Here is a 21,386-nt window from a genome sequence, read left to right as displayed (position 1 = left end):
AGCAAAATCACGTTCTCACTTACTGTGGTAAATCTAATACATACAACTTTGCTTGATGAACAGGTTTGTCTGGTGGTCTTTTGGGAAGTTGATGGTCACCAATCCTGGATCATTCACTAGGATCAGAAAGAGATACGCTAAGCACCATGACTCATGAAACAGCTCTCTTCCTCAGGTCATGGAGCCTCCCACTTGGAGGTCTTCCTGACCATGCTTGGAATACATGCCCTGAGTTTTGACTGAGTTCAAATTTTCTTTCATCAAGCTCTCCAAAGAGAATTCTTTTTTTTAACAAATCCTTAGTCATTTGAACTGGTGTGAAAAATCGTATTTGAAGAAAACTTGCTTTGTAATTAACCTCACTAAAGATTAGAACCACTGCCTATATGTCAGTTTGTCATACTATAGTGGCTTGCATGTTGGTGTGATGCTGGAAGCTATGCCACTAGTATTTCAAATACCACCAGAGTCAGCTATAGTGGGCAGATTTCAGTGGAGCTGCCAGACTAAACCAGTCTAGGAAAAAGTCCTGGTGATCTGCTTCCAAAAATCAGCCAGTCAAGACCCTATGGATCACAACAGAACATTGTCTGACACAGTGCTGGAAGATGAGCCCCCCCTAGGTTGGAAGACACTCAGAATTCACAATGGCCTCAGCAATAGACTTAAGCATAGCAATAATCATGAAGATGGCACAGGACTGAGCAGCAATTTGTTGTGTTATACATAAAGTCATGATGAGTGGAAACTGATTCAATGGTAACTAACAACAACAACAACAGAGGTTAGAAATCAGTCCAATTTTTGCTGTTATTATTGTTGTTTTCCTATGCACTAACATCCCTGGCATATCCTTTTTACAGCCTATAAGAGGAAGTTCATAAGTGCAAGGATGAGCGTAGACCCCAAAATCTCTCTCTCAAGTCTACCCCAAGAATAATGACTTCAGAAGTTCTCATCAGATCAGCATTTTTATATGAATTTCTTCAGTACAATCTTAGTGTCACTGAGAGCTGCTTTATTTAGTTTTGTCTTCCCAGAGGATGTGTAATTATTCCAAACTGTGCTTGGACATGTTCTAGAGATAGGTGTTTTGCACACGTATCATTCTTGCCAGCAGTTGCTATCCTCATGCTTTAGCCCGAACACCGACCTCTTTCCTGTTTTAACTTCTATGCATATGTTTCGAATAGGACTAATTCCAGTGGCCACTTTGGGAAACTTTGACATGAATATAAGGACAGAGTAGAACTGCCCCATAGAGTTTTCAAGGAGCAGCTGGTGGATTCAAACTGCAGGCTTTTGGTTAGCAGCTGTCGCTCTTAACCATTGCACCACAAGGGCTAGTCTCCCTCATCGTTGTAAATCTAATAAACTTAGTTTCATTTGACCAACAATTTTGTCTTTTAGTCTTTTGCGGAGTCGATAATTAACAGTATTGAAAATAATCACAACAAATACAATTTAAATGGTACTAATGAAAATTTTTATGGACCATATTACATTAAATAGAATTTTCTCAAAGATTGTAGTATTTTTAATGTAAGGTTTTACTTTTAAATGTAAACTTTATCAAATTTTAAATTCAGTATAATCTTTATGAACTTTTTAATTTACCACCTAATAAAACAGTTGTTTACCTTGGAATAATACTTCAATGAGATGAGAAAAAAAAAACACAGGTAAGAGTCTTACCGAAAAAATAGAATTAAAGAAAAAAAAGTGACTTCCCTGTTATTGACGTATAGATTAGCTGTGAATGTGAGAAAATCTCCTTTTTCTTCTTAAAAAGATTGAACTGAAAGCTAGGGCATTCGGTAGCGTGCCTGCCATATGCCGAGGGTGTGACAGAATGGGAGCATTTACAGACCAAATTAAAATGTCTCATGGTCGTCTCCCAAGTGGTTCTGAAGTGGAGGAAATAAAAGCCAAGGTCAGGAAAATGTCACCGTTTGAACAAGCTGTCAAGTAGCGTCCAAGGAAAAGTGTCCAGATGACTTCTATATAAGTAAAATAAGTCATTTAAGGGAGAGGGTACGATTTAAATATGCCTGCATTTATGAGTCGGAATTGACTTGACAGCACTGGGTTTGGTTTGGTTTTGGTTTTGGCATTAAGCCTATCAGAGATTGGAGGAACTACATCCTTTCCAAATTCTTATGGGGAGAAAGGTCTTAAGAAATTATATATATATAAAATATATATATATATACATATACACACACGTAAACCAAAAACCAAACCCACTGCTGTCAATTCTGACTCATAAAGACCCTATATGAGATTATCTATTATCATCTATCTATCTATCATCTATCTATCTATCTATCTATCTATCTATCTATCTATCTATCTATCTATCTATCTATCATCTATCTATCTATCTATCTATCTATCTATCATCTATCTATCTATCATCTATCTATCTATCATCTATCTATCATCTATCTACCTATCTACTCATCTATCATCTATCTAATCTATCTACCTATCACCTATCTATCATCTATCTATCTATCATCATCTATCTATCTATCATCTATCTATCTATCTGTCTGTCTATCTATCTATCATCATCTATCTATCATCTATCTATCTATCTACTCATCTATCTACCTATCTACTCATCTATCTATCTCTCATCTATCTAATCTATCTATCTATCATCTATCTATTTACCTATCATCTATCTATCTATCTATCATCTATCTATCATCTATCTATCTATCATCTATCTATGATCTATCTATCATCTACCTATCTACTCATCTATCTATCTCTCATCTATCTAATCTCTCTATCATCTATCTATTTACCTATCTACTCTATCTTTCATCTATCTACCTATCTACTCATCTATCTATCTATCATCTATCTACCTATCTACTCATCTATCTATCGATCTATCATCTATCTATCTATCTATCATCTATTTATCTATCTATCTATCTGTGTCTGTCTGTCTGTCTATCTAATCTATCTATCATCTATCTATCTATATTTTTTCCCTCCAGTTCCCTCTACTTTTGGTGGAGAGAGAGCAGGAACTTCTTTACATATTCCGGTTTTAAAAGATGTCCATTATATGGCGTGGGGTGTTGTGGGAGAGAATCGCTGTAACACGGTAGTTAACACCGTAGGTCCTCTGAAGAGGTAATTACAGAGTAAGTCCGGGAAGTTCTTATCCAAACCGACTCCCTTGTTGATGGACTAGAACACCCCACATCTGTGTCCTGCTATGTTTACGCATAGTATGTTTCTTATATTTGGGCACATTTTGAGGTTAACAGACGTGTTAGTTTGGACTGTTGATTTTCAAAAACTGCAGGCTGTGGTCATGAATTCTTAATATTTAAAACGTATGGTACTCAATATTCTTAAAGAGTTAATTGTTTAAAACTGTACAGGAAAATGAAGAGGAAAAAGTTTGTACAATCATGGAGGGGGTAGATGAATCATTTATTTGCAGAGGCTGAATATGACCCATAGCCTACTGCTGTCAGGTTGATTCCAACTCATAGCCACCCTATAGGACAAAGTAGAACTGCCCCACAGGGTTTCTGAGGCTGTAAATCTTCACAGGAGCAGACTGCAACATCTTTCTCCTGAAGAGTGGCTGGTGGGTTCGAACCGCTGACCTTTTGGTTAGAGGTGGAGTGCTTAACCACTGCAGCCCCAGGACTCCTTAAAGGCTGGGTGCATACTGCAAACTACGGTTCCAGTTCCAGTCCTTGACAATAAAACTGGTAAGAAGATGAGATGGGCCAGGTGGAAACTGGGACAGAGAGACACAGACAGATCTTGGGACACGTTAACTCTAGGTTCACTAAACCCTCTACAGACAGTTAAAACCTCATGCCCAGGCTCTCCTGGCTTGGCGCCTCCACAGAAGTGCCTTAATGGAGTTGAAGAGAGAAGCCGTGCCCTTGTCTCTTATCAAAGGTTATTGTAAGAAACAGACATATAAAGGAAATTCCCCTATCTTCGGGAAAAGTGTAGATGAAGACATTACGTGTTAATGTGAGTTGATGTCCTTTTTAGGATTTTACACAATTTTTTTTTTTTTAAGTTGAATGCATATGTCTATCTTTTGACTTATTTGAGGTTCAGCTTGATTCCATAAATATCTACCTGCTATGTATATGTACAGGAAACCCTGGTGACCTAGTGGTTAAGAGCTAAGGCTGCTAACCAAAAGGTTGACAGTTCAAATCCACCACCCAATCCTTGGAAACTCTCTGGGGCAGTTCTACTCTGTCCAATAGGGTTGCTATGAGTTGGAATTGACTGGATGGCAACAGCTTTGGTTTTAGTTTTATGTATATGTACAAGGAGCCCTGGTGGTGCAACAATTTGCTCTTGGCTGCTAACCAAAAGGTTGGTGGTTCAAACCTGCCCAAAGTCTCTGTGGGGGAAAACAAAAACCTGGCAATCTGCTCCTGTAAAGATTACAACCTAGGAAACTCTATAGGGCAGTTCTATTCTGTTGCATGAAGTTGTTTTGAGTCTAAATTGGCTTGACGGCACCCAACAACAACAATGTATATGTATACAACACACACATACTCATGCAAAGTCTGGGTTTCCTTTTTTTTTTTCTCTGTGTCAAAAAATGAAAACCACTTAAGTCATTATTTTTGTTTGTTTTACTTCTTGGAGAAAAGTAAAATTAAACTGAATATCTTTTTTCCTTTGGTCCCTGATATTATTTTCCACTTTTTAAAATTAGTTTGTGTAGTTCTATTTTATGGTTTTTATTTTTTTTTTCAATGTATATTTATGGTAAACAAACTTAAGCAGCCAGGAAATCAATAAGTTGTCAGAGAATCGTTTTGAATCTGTGGCAGTGACCCATATACATGACAGATTTATTTGTAAATGAGGAGACTTACATCAGATACAGTACTAAACTTGCCCAGCATTTCACAGACAGTTCATGGCAAAGGGAGCCTCTTGATGCCTTTCTATCTGAGCAGAGCTGGCATTCCTCATTTTCGCCACACTTATTCTTATACTGAAGTTCCTGGGTGGTGCAAATGGTTAACATGCTGGGCTGCTAACCAAAGATTGGTAGTTCAAGTTCACCCAGAGGTCCCTCGGAAGAAAGGCCTTGGAGATCTACTTCCAAAAAAAAACACTGAAAATACTACGGAGCCTAGTCCTACTCTGACACACACGGGATCGCCATAAGAAGGAGTCAACTCCAGGCAATGAGTTTTTTTTTTTTTTTTTGCTTTATTTTTTAATTCAGAGGCAACTCGTAGTAATGAGTATAATCTGATATCAAACATTGTTATATAGTTAGTAGAGAGATTTATAGTGATTTCACTGTGGTTTCATCTATTCAGTACAAAACACAATAGATTTAAAAAAATGCACTGCAAGAGAGGAGAAAAAAATAAGAAGAAACATCTGCCTTTTGCTTTCATGAAATCTTGTGTTTCTTGTAACATCAGAAAGGAGATCAATTTATTTCAAGGTTCATGATAGAAGCATGCAGAGCTAATCATCTGGAAAATGAAGGACAACAGGCACATATTATATCATCACTAGTGGTTAAGAGCTCAGCTGCTAACTCAAAGGTCAGCAGTTCGAATCCACCAGCCACTCCTTGGAAACTCTACGGGGCAGTTCTACTCTGCCCTATAGGGTCACTATGAGTCGGAATTGACTCGATGGCAACAGGTTTGGTTTTCTTTTTTAAACAAAGGTGAAGTTCCCATTATGGTGGTGCTCACCAAAGCAAAGATACTGTTAAACTGTGTTTGACATTTGAGAAGGTAACATGAATAAGTGTAGTGTGAATAATGGAGATGTAATATTATAAATACCAAATGAGATTGTGTTCAGACAATTCAGAAGAAATGAGAATATCTTACCAAATTTGATTGCCAATGAGCTGAGAACTATCTGCTACTATTTCAAGGACCAATTGTATCTCCTGTCTGATGTACAGAGTACACTATTTCCTTTGGAATTGTGTACCCAAGATTCAATTCATATGTATGTATAATGTAGAAGAGAAAATCTAAGCATATAGGTACAAAAAAACACATTTACATAGATGGAACTATGCATTATTGAGAATCTAGAGATTCTTGTACTCTCATGTTACTAAAGCACAATATGTGGAGAAATAAGTGGAATAAAACTGGAAACCACACTGTTGTTTCAGGATGGGAAAATGGAACAATGATGTGTGTTCTCAATAGCAATTTGCATATAACTACGTATTTTTATGTATATTAGTTTTCTATTGCTACATAATGAATTACCACAAATTTAGTGACTTAAGACAACACACTTTTGTGATCTCACAGAGTCTGTAGAACCAGAGCTTGGGCAGGCTTTTCTGAGTCCACGTCTCAAGATCTCACAAGGAAGTGATCGCTGTGGTGATAGGCGAGGTTCTCACCTGAGGGTTGGACTAGGGAAGAATCTATTTCCAGCCTCATTCAGGTTATTGGTAGAATTCATTTCCTTAAGGCTTTAAGCCTGGGTTTATACTGAATCTCCACTGGAGGCTGACCTCACATCCTACAGGCTGCCCACAGCTACCTGCCTTATGGCCTCCTTCATTGAGTTCACAACATGGCTGTCTATACTTTCAAGGCCTCAAGGAAATCTCTCTCTCCTGTATGCTAAAACAGTCTTATACAATGTAATGTAATCATGGATATGACATTCCATCATCTTTTTGTTAGGAGAAAGTCACGGGTCTCACCCTCTCTCAAGGAGATGTGTATACTCAAGAACATAACTTATTGAGGCCTACCTTAACATAAGTTTACCATAATATGCAATTGCATGTGGGAACAAGGAGGGAATATGTAAAAAATTAAAAGTAATCTCAATAAGAGATTGGGAATATGTGGTGGTTTTTTTTTCTTTTCATTTTGAGTTGAAATTTTGTTTTAGAAGGAAAAGTAAGCTTAGGTCAGCTTTCTTTAAATATAGCACTGCCATCCTAGATGTTCTCCAAGCAGATTGAAAATACCTGGTCATGTATAGACTGCAAATCACCTGTACAGGAGCACCTGGAAAGCACTTACAACTTCATAAAATGTCTTCTTTGTCCTACACTGTTTGTTATTAGAAACAACCATACGAAAATGAGCAAAAAAGAGTGTACGGATTATCTGGCGCATAAGATAGCTTTTCAAACACAAACCAGGTAAACTTGTTTTCCCTAAATCTTCATCTAATCTTCTCACTTGTTTTCCCTACTCTGTCAAAAATATGCAGGTATGCACACATATGATCTTTATGTGTAAAGATCATATAAAAGTTACTGATTATTGGGTATCTATCACGTACCATTCAATACCAAAAGAACTCTGAGAGATATGTATTAATAGCCTCTTTTACAGACAGAGAGACAAAATTTCAGAGAGGAAAATAATTTGACCGAGAAAAAAAAGTAACAACATAGAGTATTATTCAAAGAGCTTTCCATTTATTAATTTACGTCATCTCCACAATAGCCCTATGGGGAGAGTACAAGCATTTCTCCCATTTTACAGATGATGGAATTGAGGGTAAATGACTTTTCCAAGGTCACACAGCTTTTATGTGGCAAGGCTAGGATCTAACCATGGATGATTGAGATCTGGAACCCATGTGCTTAACCACCATGGAGTGCTGACTCCAAGGGACAAGACCAGGATTGAAAGAGGGGTTTATTACCATACTCATTTGGTTCTCTTTCCCCATCACCACTGACCCCTGCAAAAAGAAAAAGTACCCATGGTTCTCAACAGTGTAGCTGTTAATTAATGCTGTTTAATCCAAAAGTTAGATCTCTTCACTCCTCTACTCAAAATCCTAGAATGGTGTCCCATCTCAGAATAACTTGGTCTGATCTTCTCTCCTTCTATCATCTCTTATGAGTCTCTTGCCCCCTGGCACTCTCTGCTCTAGCCATGCTGGTCTTATTGCTTCTCTGGAACATTCCAGACAAGCTCTTGCCTCATGGTGTTTGTATTTGCGGTCCACTCTGCCTGGAGTGCTCCTTCCTGAATCTTTGAATGAAGTGATCCCTTCATCCAGATTTTTATCGAAACGTCACTTTCTCAGTGTGAAATTTCTGGGCTAGACTGTTTGAATTTATACCCCTCTCGCTGCTCCAACACTTCCTGTTATTTTCACTATAGGGTCGCTATGAGTCAGAGTCCACTCGATGACAACAGGTTTGTTTTTTTTCTATTTAGCACCTTTCACCACCTAACATATTGTCTAGTTTGCTTGTATATCTAGTTTATTGTCTTCTCCCTTAGTCAATTATATGTTGCAGAAAACAGATTTTTGTGTGTTGATCACTCCATCTTTAACACCTAGGACAGTCCCTGGTATTTAGTAGTTACTCAATAAATATATGTTGAATTAATGAGTGAATTAATAAGTGACTAGACTGGATGTAACTGTCCACATCATTTCTCTTAAAAGCCAGGAAGAGTTATTTAACTAGGAATCCAAAGCAGTTTTATGACCTTGGAAAAGTATTTTAGCCTCTCTTGGTCTTTGCTCTAATATCTGAAACACGAGGGGACAAGAAGGAGGGAGTGCTTCTCTTCCTCTGATCCCACCATTGCTCATTCCATCCCTACCCAGCACCATTACCCTCCCTCACTCCACACAGAGTAGTTACTTATCTGATAAGTCAGCATTTAGTACACTAATCAGATGATATTTACTGCTCAGCAGGCCTCGAAACCTTAAAGTAGTGATGATCTTCGTGTGTGAACTTTTTTATACTCATCAGAATATGTTGATAGTTTCCAAGATGATTACTTGGAATGCAAAAAAAAAAAATTATGTATATGCTTGTTTAAATACATGTCTGCTCTTTATATAGAAACCCTGGTGGCACAATGGTTAAAGCAACCGACTGCTGACCAAAAGGTCAGTGGTTTAAAGCACCAGATGCTCCTCAGGAAAAAGATGTGCAAGTCTGCTTCTGTAGAGATTTACAGCCTTGGAAATCCTGTGGGGTTTCTATGAGTCAGAATCGACTTGGTGGCAGTGGGTTACTTTTTATATGGAAAATAGTGGCAAGTAAGTTTGAGTTCTTACTAAGAAGGTGTAGGCCTCCTTTTTGTTTTTGTCCATTTACTTTCTTTTTTTAAATTGTACTTTAGATGAAGGTTTACAGAACAAACTAGCTTCTCATTAAACAATTAGTACACATATTGTTTTTGTGACATTGGTAACCAACCCCACGACATGTCAACACTCTCCCCTTCTTGACTTTGGGTTGCTATTACCAGCTTTCCCGTTCCCTCCTACCTTCTCATCCTTGATCCCGGGCTGGTGTATCCGTTTAGTCTCGTTTTGTTTAATGGGCCTGTCTAATCTTTTAATCTTTTAAGACCCCAGACACTACTCAGCAAAGTAGAATGTAGAACATTTTCTTTATAAACTATGTTATGACAATTGAGCTACATGTTCCCCAAGGTGATGGTCCCCACAGCCCTCAGCCTTTGTCCATTGACTTTCAAGTCTTCCTAATTTAGAACTTTTTAGAAGGACATTTTCTTCAAACATGTCAGATCAAAGACAATCATCATATAAACACATGACTTTCATGTCTTTGTGCCCTTCCATTGATTTGATCAAATATATTGTTGGGTGATGATAATGTATACAAGAAGGACTCACAATTAAGACTAAAATTTAGCTTTGGGCCTTCAAAAAATGGAAGGCACCACTATCTTCAAAACGTGTGTGTGTGTGTGCGCCTGTGTGTATGTTTTCAAACTGACAGGTACTGGGGGGAAAATGAAGGGACCAACCAGTAATTTACTCTGTAGGGACCATTTATCTTTGTGAGTCATGGAGGGCATGTGGTCCAGGGTGTGGGTGGGAATTTTCCACACCAAACAATGCTAATGATAGCTCATCAGGTGGAACAACAAGGATGGTTTGCTGGCATTATGGAACTAAAGCCATAATGGCACTTTGCTAAAAGGTTAAAGCATATGAAAAAAAAAAACATATGAAGTGGGAGGAATGTAGCAGCCTTATGTTAACCAAGCTACCATGTGTGAAAATAAGTCCTGGGCATTCCCCCAAATATTTTAAGTGGCTGTAAGTGATTATTATCCAGAACTGCTTCTAGTAATCCCAGCTCTACTTCACTCAAAACGTGAAAAGGTCTAGTTTCTGCAGCAACATTTCTTGTTCTTAACTTTTTTTTTTTCTATTTTTTAGTGTATAGGAAAATATTTTTTTCAGAAGTAGTCATACAAACTGGGGTAGTTGGAACTATGCCTTTATTTATATCTCATAATTGTAAAGCTTGCTATTTTGCTTGTCTCAAGAATGAAATATCATAATATTTGGAAATAAATAATATGCTACCATGGAAGTACCATAACATAATTTTATCCCATTTCAAGTGATATTCTTTTTTTAATTCTTTCAGATTACGTGTAATAATAATCTAAAATTTAAAGGAGCATCCTTATTTAGGGGACAAGGATAAAACTCCTTATGATTCATGAGAAGATATGTTTACATCCCATGAGTATTGGCTTGGTGGGACTAGCATTTTTTTGGTGGTAGAAAGGATATGAAATGTGGAGTCCAAGGTTTTGAGTTCTTGCTGTCAGCACATATTGTACATGGTAGGTTTAAAAATACATGGAAAAACTGTTAACAAAGTTCATGGAGTGTCCATATCAATGCAGAGGTCATTGGGAGGAAAAATGCTATTTTGAAGAAAAAGATTGTCTCTAAGGGAGGAGCACATCCATCTTAGAGTTAGATAAGGTACCTGAAAAAGACATTTTATCAAGTCTTTTTATTTGAGAAGATGGGCCCTTCTTGGGCATGGTTGAGGTGTTTAAGAAAATGAGATAACTTCCTGTAGAAGAGGGAAAGATTTTAAAGTATCATTATAGGAGGAGAAGGTGAGAGACAGAAATCAAAGACAGAGAGATCTTGCCAAGATAGTGGCAGCTCAGCATCCAGTGGTAAGCTCTTGTCATTTTTGGCCCTGTAGGGTTTTCTACGCTGTAATCTTTACAGAAGCAGATCACCAGGTCTTTCTCTCATGGAGCCATTGGGTGGGTTTGAACCTTTTGGTTAGCAGCCAAGCGCTTAACTATTGTGCCACCAGGACTCCTAGATGGGAAAACTAGGCAAAGAAAATTCACATGTCAGGGATGACGAGCCAACTTTAGGAAATCTGATATGTAGCCTTCAATTTTTAACTTTCTTCTACTGGCCTGTGTTGTAAAACATCTCTGTTAATTTAGCCATAAGTACATATCTGTCCCTTACAATGATGGCCTTTTGCTAGTGTTGGTATTGGGGAAATACAGGAAGGAGACAATGTATGTGTTTCAAAAGACAGAAGGTAAAATATGCCTCATTCTAAAGCCTGAGCCTATAGACACCCCATGATACTCTCATAGTCACAGCTGTCACAAAACTACTCATTCTCAGAAAGAGGGAATCTAGACCTCATCTTCCAATGGGAGGCAAATCAAATAAGGTGTGGTCATCTTTAATCTCCCCCACGTGTTTGTCAGTTTGTTGTACTGTGGGGGGCTTGCCTATTGCTGTGATGCTAGAAGATCAAAGACCAACATAAAGAAAACAAAAATCCTTACAACTGGACCGATAAGCAACATCATGATAAATGGAGAAAAGATTGAAGTTGTCAAGGATTTCATTTTACTTGGATCCACAATCAACAGCCACGGAAGCAGCAGTCAAGAAATCAAAAGGTGCATTGCATTGGGCAAATCTGCTGCAAAGGATCGCTTCAAAATGTTGAAAAGCAAAGATGTCATCTTGGAAACTAAGGTGCACCTGACCCAATCCATGGTATTTTCAATTGCATCATATGAAAGCTGGACAATGAATAAGGAAGACCGAAGAAGAATTGGCACCTTTGAATTGTGGCGTTGGTGAAGAATATTGAATATACCATGGACTGCCAAAAGAATGAAGAAATTTGTCTTGGAAGAAGTACAACCAGAATGCTTCTTAGAAGCAAGGATGGCGAGACTGTGTCTTACATACTTTGGACATGTTGTCAGGAGGGATCAGTCCCTGGAGAATGACAGCATGCTTGGTAAATAGGGGGTCAGCAAAAAAGAGGAAGACCCTCAATGAGACGGATTAACACAGTGGCTGCAACAATGGGCTCAAGCATAACAAGGATTGTAGGGATGGCTCAGGACTGGGCAGTGTTTCATTCTGTGGTGCATAGAGTCACTGTGAGTCAGAGCTGACTCAATGGCACCTAACAACAATAACATCTTTATTCTGTCACAGCGGGTAATGACGATATTGTCAGACTTCTCCCTTTTGATAAATCAGGAAGTTTCAGGTCTGTCCCAATCCCTGACTTGTATGCCAGAAAGGGAAAGATTGTTTTTGTTGACCAGCTCCCTCTAGGAAGACGTATTTCCTAATGATCAGCCCTTGTGTTTGGATTTCCAAGACCCCAGGATGCCAACATTTTATTGCAAATGTTTCATTATATCTTTTTTTTTGTCTCTATTAAAATTTAAACTCTTTGAGACATGGGCCAGTGTTATTGAGTGTTTTGTGTCCAGTGGCCTGCAGTGCCCGGCCCATGGCAGGCTCTGACTAATTTTGGGTTGGATAGTGATGGACCAGATCAACAACTACTTGCTCTTTGGACAGCAGTTTTGTTGATTCAACAGAAAAAAATGACAGATTATTTTAGACTGAGACTTAGGGGAATGTTCGCTTATTTTTTTCACTAGATATTGTGTATTAACCTGTCTTTTAATATTTTCAGCATAAATATCAGCCTTTCTCATTCTCTAATTACCTGTTAATAAGCTTAGTCTATATCTCCAGGATTAGTAGCACTTGTTTCTATAGTCATGATATGATTCCCTGGGTGGTGCAAATGGTTAAGTCTAGCTACTAACTGAAAGGTTGAAGGTTTGAGTCCACCCAGAAGCACTTGAGAAGAAAAGCTTAGCAATCTACTTCCAGAAAAATCATCCACTGAAAAACATACGGATCACAGTTCTATTCTGAAACATGGGGTTGCTGTGAGGTGGAATCAACACGATGGCAACTTGTTTTGGGGAGGTGCTCACGTACCTAGTTTAGTTTTTTTGATAACATCTTTAGTTACTACCATGTGTGAAGAGTTGCATTATTTCAATTGCCCTTATCCCTTTTAGTTCTCAAATATGGTATTTGATTATTCTCCAAATGATAGCTGATGCCTCCTTAGATTTGTTATTTACCTTTTCTTCTTGTTACTTCAACCAAGATAATAAGTCAAATGAAAACTGAATTTGAACAGCATTATGTCACACCTCTCTGAATAATAGACCAGAGAATCTGAAAGGACCTTAAACAAGCAACTCAAATCTATCAATAGCTTGTACAATGTAAAGGGCAATTTTGAAATCTCTTAATAAAAATAAATGTTTAAATTTAACCTTATGTCTACCAGAGCAGAATAATTGCTGATGCTGAAAGAAACTTACTGGGATCCCACATCCATAGGAACACCAAATCTTCAGATCATTTGTCATCATTTCCTACTTTTAGGTCCCACAGACAGCTTTAGAAAAAAAAAGAATTATTTTTGATTTTCAGTGCTCTCTTAAGTCTCTTGAAAGAACATTCTTTTGAAAGACTATTCTGTAACTGTGTTTCCACATAGGATATGGTCTAGTAAGAACTGGAAGTTAGAAAAAAACAGTTTTAATGCCATAGTGACCTTCTGTGGCCTTGAAGTAGAGTGAGCATCGGTTACAATTGCCATGAACCTTAACACCATCAGCATAGCTGAGAGAAGTCCCTCAGAGAATACTTCTCCTAGCTGCTTTTTGCCCCCAAGTGCCACGTCTATTATGAATCATCAACATGCTCAGCTTCAGACAAGTATTTTATCACCATATTATGTATTCATTGCAGTTAACATAAATTAGATATCTATTCCTTAGCCCAAGGTTTTCTTAGGTGAATGCATTGTATGCTTACAACTGTAAATATGTATTTGCAAAATTGTAAGACTATCTTCCAGCATACAACAAGCCTTATTTGGAAATAGAAAAATAGGAGAATGTGGTTAGATGAGAAGAGAATAGGTAAACAAGAGAGGAGTAAAGGTTTTGCTACATCGTCCTGGGGAAAATAAATCAAGCTCAAGCAAAATAAATACTCTTATAGGATCGCTACGAGTCAGAATTGATGGCAACGGGTATGGAAAGATGAAGTAGAAGCATGTATGAGAGGGAGGGATGGTGAGAGCTGGTTGTTTTACCCTTAGTTCTGCTACTTCTACAAGGCATCACCACACAGTATCCAGGAAAGTAGACTCTGCCAGGAGTTCAAGTTCAAGCTCAGATCCTCCACTGATAATTGTGTCCCTCTGGCAAACTTCCTAACCTATCTATGCCCCACTATCCTCTGAAAAACAGGAATAGCTGAACATAGCCCTCGAGTCGTTTTGAAGATTTAGTAAGTTAATACATGCAAAGCATTTAAAATTTTAGGTAGATAATTGTCATTTTTTCTACGTTTGAAAGTATTTGTGTAAGAATTATGCTAGTCACCTGGGCTGCATTGGGAATTTTTCCATATTTTTTATGATCTGGAAAATTTATATGCCCACATTAGTGAGTTTACTAAAACATCAATCTCAGTGCTTCGCTTTCTGGCTTTAAAGTTCTTTCGCTGTGTCTAATTAAGGATTCTTAGTTGCAAGAGTAGCCATGTTCTTTGACTATAATCTTCAGCTAATGATTTTTTTACTCCCAATTTGATATAGAATTAATTTTGTAGAATTTTCCTTAACTTTTCTTCTTCAAAACAACTCTGTATCTTTAATGATATTTCTGACTTATAAAATACACCCCATGCATATTCCAAGACTAATTCATCAAACACCTCTTCTCTGCTCTGAGCCATCTCTTCCTCTCCATAAATCAAGCTGTTTAGAAAAGAAACGTTCTCAAGTGCACACATCTTAAGACCAGATTTTGCCATACTCACTCTCTTCCTATTTCTGAGGTGATGGTTCATAGCAATTTTTAGGTAACTGATCCCTTTCTGTATCAGTGAAATCTTTGATCCTTTCCACAGCAAAACTTGCAAAAGTGCATCTATGCCATATTTTACCAACAATTTAAGGAAATTCACAAACAACTTAATGCCCATTTATGGGCTTTAGTGTAAGAACTTTTCCCTGCATGGATGATGCCATCTTAAATTTCAGTCTCCATTCCCTCTCCCAGCATTCACTTTTCAAACTACTGCAACTTGTATTCTGCCTCAATGTGGAGGGTTTCACTCACAATGTTTACTATCTTCTTCCCTCACCAAAAGGATGTATACCAAGACGGAGAGGGGCTTTATCTATTTTGTTCTTCACTGCATTCACATACTGAGTATTGCAGTTGTTGTTTACTGTTGAGTAGATTCTGACCCCACTTGCAGAGTAGAATTGATCCTTACAGTTTCCAAGGCTGTCACCTTCTTCAGCAATATGTGCTAAGTTAAAGACGATGATTCAAAACAAAGTAAATGTGCGAGGCTTTCTGTGACTACTTCCGTGAATTATTCAGTAGATTGTAATGGTAATGATTATACTTTGGGACGAGCAACATCTTTATCTAGATTAATTTCCTTAAGATAACTTGGAGTATTATACAGCTCTTCCTTATAGAGTTACAAGATGTACAGCCAATTTTGGAATGAGGGTGAGGAGCAATGGTTAGGGTAGGAGACAGCCTGAAGGGCACTATGACTTACCAAAATCTCCTTAAGGACAAAGGATTTGTGTGTGTGTGCATGTGTATCTCAAATATTAAGTACAGAGGAGTCTTGACTACGCATTCTATAGACATTCTATCAATGTTTATTGAATTTAAACGAACAAGGATTAATTTAAAGATGCAGGGTAATGTGAAAAGATAAATGACTTTCCCGGTTGTCTTGAGTTCCTATTGATAATATGGCTATATCATTTTGCTTACAATTTGATCTTTGCTAATCATTCTACGTAAGCATACTCGGATACAGCTAAAGCTTCAGTGTCAAGCACAAATTATTTGGGGATTGATATCTTGTTGGATGGTTTTTGAAAATCAGCCCATTATTTTTGGGAGTAAGATATTGGGTATGGACTCATATTCTTTGATGTATTTCGATTAACTCAGAGAAGAATATAACCAAATTTAATAGGTGACTTTTCTCTTTGCTTACAATAGGAAAAAAAAAAGTCTTTGTGCACCTTCGTGTTACCACCAAGATAATTAATTATATTCTATGTATAAAGTGCAATGTAAAAAGTTTTCAAGGTAATCAAGTTAAGCTGCAAAGAGGAGGTGAAAAAATTATATAATACAACCCTTTGTCTTTACAATGATGAAGAATTCACTTTGAAAATAATAATTATTTTAAAATATTTGTTAATAAAAAATAGCATGTGTATATACTCTAGGTAAATGTCATTGCCAGTGTGGTTGTAGCCAACCTACGCTCTGAGAAGTGACGATGCCCATATTACGTAGATATGATGCAACAATGGACAGGAAATTGTATTAATCTCTTAAATCACTCAATCTTCAGGGATACATTTTTAAAACAGGCAACATCGGAAAAAACTGTTAGATTTAAAGTCCATGAAAACAATGCATTTTCTTCTTTGTATGCATTTATGCTATTAATCTCCTTTACCTTTTTGCCTTTCATTTTTCCTTTCTGTATTCCTAGTTTCTAGTGTACTATCTTTGCAAATCAATGGGAACTTTGCTTAAAATAATTTCCTCTGATGATTAGGTACAAAATCGAAGTATTTTCTCTTGTTATGACCTCCTCTAGTTATCTAAACAAAGTCATGCCTCCAATTTAAACAACAGCAACAAAAAACACTTTCACAAAGCCTTTTCTGGTTAGAACCATATTTCCCTTGCTCCTCTTTGTCTAAACATGGCACATTTCTTACCTTTCTCTCACTCGCCCCATGATGTGCACAAATCTATGTGTGCATTTATGCTGCAGATCATTGTGTATTGATACCATTGCTGAGCTGCTGCTTTTTCATGATTTTTATGTTTCCCAATGTCTTAGGCTCCCTTCTCTGGCTGCTCCACAACGTCCAAGAGAGCAGGGTTGAATCTATTTCACATGATCGGTATTCCTTCGTGCATAAAATATATATTTCTTGCAAATGGTGATAGCTGTCTTACTTTGTGCTTTTGGCCACCTGTATGTATCTCGTTCGTCAATTACATGATAGCACGCGCTCTCGCTCTCTCTTCTTTCTCTCTCTCATGCTTGTGCTTCCTGAAAGGCTCTATCCAATCTCTGAATTCATGCATGAGCAGCTGGAAACAGAGTGGAATTCAATTCACTTATAGGGAGCACTCTGAATTTTGTCTGTTTGGCAGAATTTTAAATATGTAATAGAGGGTGTCGTGGAGGGAACTGATTTTGGAAATCCAGAACTCATTTGCATCCATATTGTATCTGTGTCAAGGATTTAGGAAGGTCAAACACTCTCATAGAGATCATGTAATAGATAGGGGTCAGCCTCCATACAAAGTTCTTGATAATATTTATTCATGAATCAGGGCAATCTCAACAATAATATAAGTCATTGCCCAAAATATCTTTGCTGAAAATTTTAAATAGCCAGATGGTGGTTTTGCAGCCTCGTATCCTTTTAAAATATGCTGCAGTCAATAGATTAAAAGCCAGTGAGAGAAAGGGGAGTTGATACTCCATGTGAAAGTAATATGGTCAGGACTATACATCTGTTGTTGGCAGAATTGAAAGAGAATAAAATGACAGAAAAAATAGTAATTTCCTTGTTTTCGTTAGGTGCCATCCAGTCAATTCCTACTCATAGCGACCCCATATGACAGAGTCGAACTGTCTCACAGGATTTTCTAGGCGTAATCTTTACCAGAGCAGATCGCTGAGTCTTTCTCCCATGGAGCCAATGGGTAGGTTCAAACTGCTGATCTTTCGGTTAGCAGCTGAGCACTTTACTGTTGTGCCATCAGGGCTCTTTAATTTATTAACAGTCATCAGCTTTTGAGCTAAAAGAAGTATACTCGATTTGACCCTGATCCAGTCATTCAATTGTCTAAGAAATTTCATGACATCCGGTCTCAGAAATATAATTGTTAGAATGCAAGGTTTTAGATATAACTGTATTATCCTTAGATTTCCATGAAAAGCCTCCTACGTGATAACATCCATGAGCTTGTTTCAAGATGGTTATTTTACATTAAATGCAAAACTCTCAAGTCATTTGCCTTATAGTGTTAAATAAGGTTCAAAGCTACTTGTTACTTGAAGAACCCCAAATAGCAGTCGGCTACCTCCTGACACAGAAATGATTGTGCTTACTCAACACCTGGCTGTAGCTTGCGTGGCTCAGAGCTAGGCCTTAGAAACATCCAAGCCTTGAGAGGAAACTGAGACTTATGACTATCCCACTTGTAATTACTTGATAGATGCAATTACCTGTTATATCTGCGTTCCTTCTTTGAAATTGTTAATATAGGATACAGATAACTTTCATATGTTTGAGAATCATGGTAAATGGGAATCACAAATTTCAACCAGATGTCCAGTTAAATAAATAGTTTTTAAATAAAACTTTATTATTATTATTTTAGCTAAAGAAGCAGTTATATTAAAAAAAAAACAGCATTTTAGAGCAAATATACTTTATGCTACAAAAAAAAAAGGCATCACTTAATAGTAAATAAACTCAAATGTCACTTTGGGAATCCTGTCTCCTGCCCTCATATGAATATTCCATATAATTATTGATATAATTGATAAAATTACCCAGTTAATGCCTGTGATGATTAAGATTGTGAAGACTGTGCCTGGGGAAAATGTTGTCAGATTTGTGTTGGAATATGGGAACCTTCCTGGGAAGAAGTATGTGAGGCTCTTCTGTGATGTGCTGGGAAGTACAATAATAAGGAATGCCATCAAGACACAGGATAGAAGTTCATCTCAAGGAAGCAGGAGTCTAGGTCGACTCAACGCTTGGAACTCCATCAGGGATTCTCAACACTACAGAGCCTCCCTGCCCCTTATTGTAAAAAACACAGACATCCACTATACTTGGTAATCATCATGGGCATAGCCTGTGACTAGAACTGAAAACCATACTGGAAAATATGGGAAAAATATTAAAGAGGGCACAGCTGAAGAGAGGTTGCCTGAACAGGAATTCATGAGGTAGAAAATATCCAGACACAAGCATGAAGAGACAAAAGAATCGAAACTAAAAAATAAAAATATTATTAGGGACACACAGAAGCCTTGAAAAGACCTAACACCACCAGCCACTCCTTGGAAGCCCTCTGGGGCCATTCTACTCTGTTCTATGGGGTTGCTATGAGTCAGAATCTACTCAACGGCAGTGGGTTTTTTTTTTTTTTTTGGTTTAACATATGTGTAATTGGGATAATTAAGTTAATAGTGCTTTGCCAGATATAAATCCAAGCATTTCACTTACTACATTAAATGTAAATAACATTCTAATTAAAATATGTTATTTTTGAGATTGCATACCAACCAAAAAAACTACTTACAAGAGATGAAAATAAAAGGACACAAAAGTTGTAACAGTATGGTGGAAAACACTAACCAAAAGAAAGCCAGGGTAGCTATGCTAATATCAGGTAAAAATTTTAATTAAGAACCTTTCTTAAAGATAAAGAAGAATATTATATCATGATACAGAAATACATTCCACAGGAAGATGTATTATTTTTGTTATATAACATCTTAAATCTGTGTGTACCTGCTAACGTAGCTTTAAAAAATATACACATGCATATGTATATATACATATATGTGTGTGTGTGTGTATGTATATATACATATCAAACAAATATCAGAACTAAAGAAGAAATAAAAATTCCACAATCATGGTGGGAGGCTATAGCATATCTCATTCTGTAGCTAAAAGAATAAGCAGAAAGTGATATGAAAAGGATGATGACAAAACTTGCCTAAATGATCATATACAGAAGGGATACATACACAATAAAAATGCATATTCATTTTCAAAGGTTTATGTGTTATTTTCTAAAAGGATGATACACAAGAACATAAAGCAATCTTAAAGATACTTCAAAGGACTGAAAAACTTAAGGAACAAACTAGTTGGCTATAGCAGAAGTTAATTATAGAAACTACAACAAAAAAGCACTAAAAAATGTCAACTGTATGAAAAGCCAGCCATAGAGTTAAACAAAAATCTTGGATTAAACTACCCTGGCTACTGAAAAATATTGTGAACTCAATGATAATAAAAACGCAGTGTATCCAAACTTATGAAATACACTTAAAGTTTTGCTTAGAGGGAAAACCATATCTTTAAATTCATATATTAGGAAAAAAAAATATGGGTTAAACCAATGATCTAAGCTTTTTTCTCAGGAAGTTTGGAGGAAAAAAAAAGAGAGAATAACAAAATAACCCAACAAATATAAAAACAATAATACAAAGTTAAAAGAATGAAATGGAAAAAAAAATACATAATAGAGAAAATTATCAAATTAAAAACTTGGTTATTTAAAAAAAAAAAAAAAAAGACTGAATTGGTGCACCCAAAGCATGACTGAAAGAGACAGCAAACCTTACCACTCTCAGGAATAAAAAATCACTTCAGGCCATGCAGAGGTTAAAAAAATAATGCAAGGACATTATGAGCAAGTTCATAACAAAAAAATTTGAACATATAGGTGAATCGGATACATTTCTAGAAAACTAAGATTAGGCAAATCAAAAGAAAAAATAGAAATTCTAAGTTTCTATTTCTATTTAAAAGAACATAATTTGTAATTAAAATTATTTCAATAAATAAATCCCTATGGCCAAAGAACTTCTCTATTGAATTCTAAATATTGAAAAAAGAAAGAATACTAACCACACAGCTCAATAAAAAATAAGAAACATTTTTTCAACTTGCTTTATGAGAATAGCATACTGTAGACACTCAAACTGGCAATGACACAATGTAAAAGAAATAATTAAAGATCAATACCACAAATATAATATAGATGCCAACATTTTCAATAAACTATAATACAATATAAAACAGTAATACATTTTGACTGAGATTTATTCCAGGAATAATTAAGAGAATAAAGTAAAATAAAGAGAATAAAGTAAAAAATTGTAGGATCATATCAAGTAATGAAGAGAAAACATTTTATGAAATCCATTACTCATTCATGACATAAATTTTAGCAAATTTGGAATAGACAGAACTTCCTTAGTTTGATATAGTACCTTAAAATAACCTATTCATGCTGAATGATGAATCCTGACTTATTTCCCATCATATATGTAAAGAGGCAAGACATTTGCTCTCACTGCTTCTACTCAAAACGGTTAGG

Source organism: Loxodonta africana, chromosome 11 (genome assembly GCF_030014295.1).
Source record: "Loxodonta africana isolate mLoxAfr1 chromosome 11, mLoxAfr1.hap2, whole genome shotgun sequence".
Taxonomy (NCBI): Eukaryota; Metazoa; Chordata; class Mammalia; order Proboscidea; family Elephantidae; genus Loxodonta; species Loxodonta africana.
The sequence above is the reverse complement of the archived record's forward strand: the minus strand, read 5'-3'. Positions refer to the sequence as shown.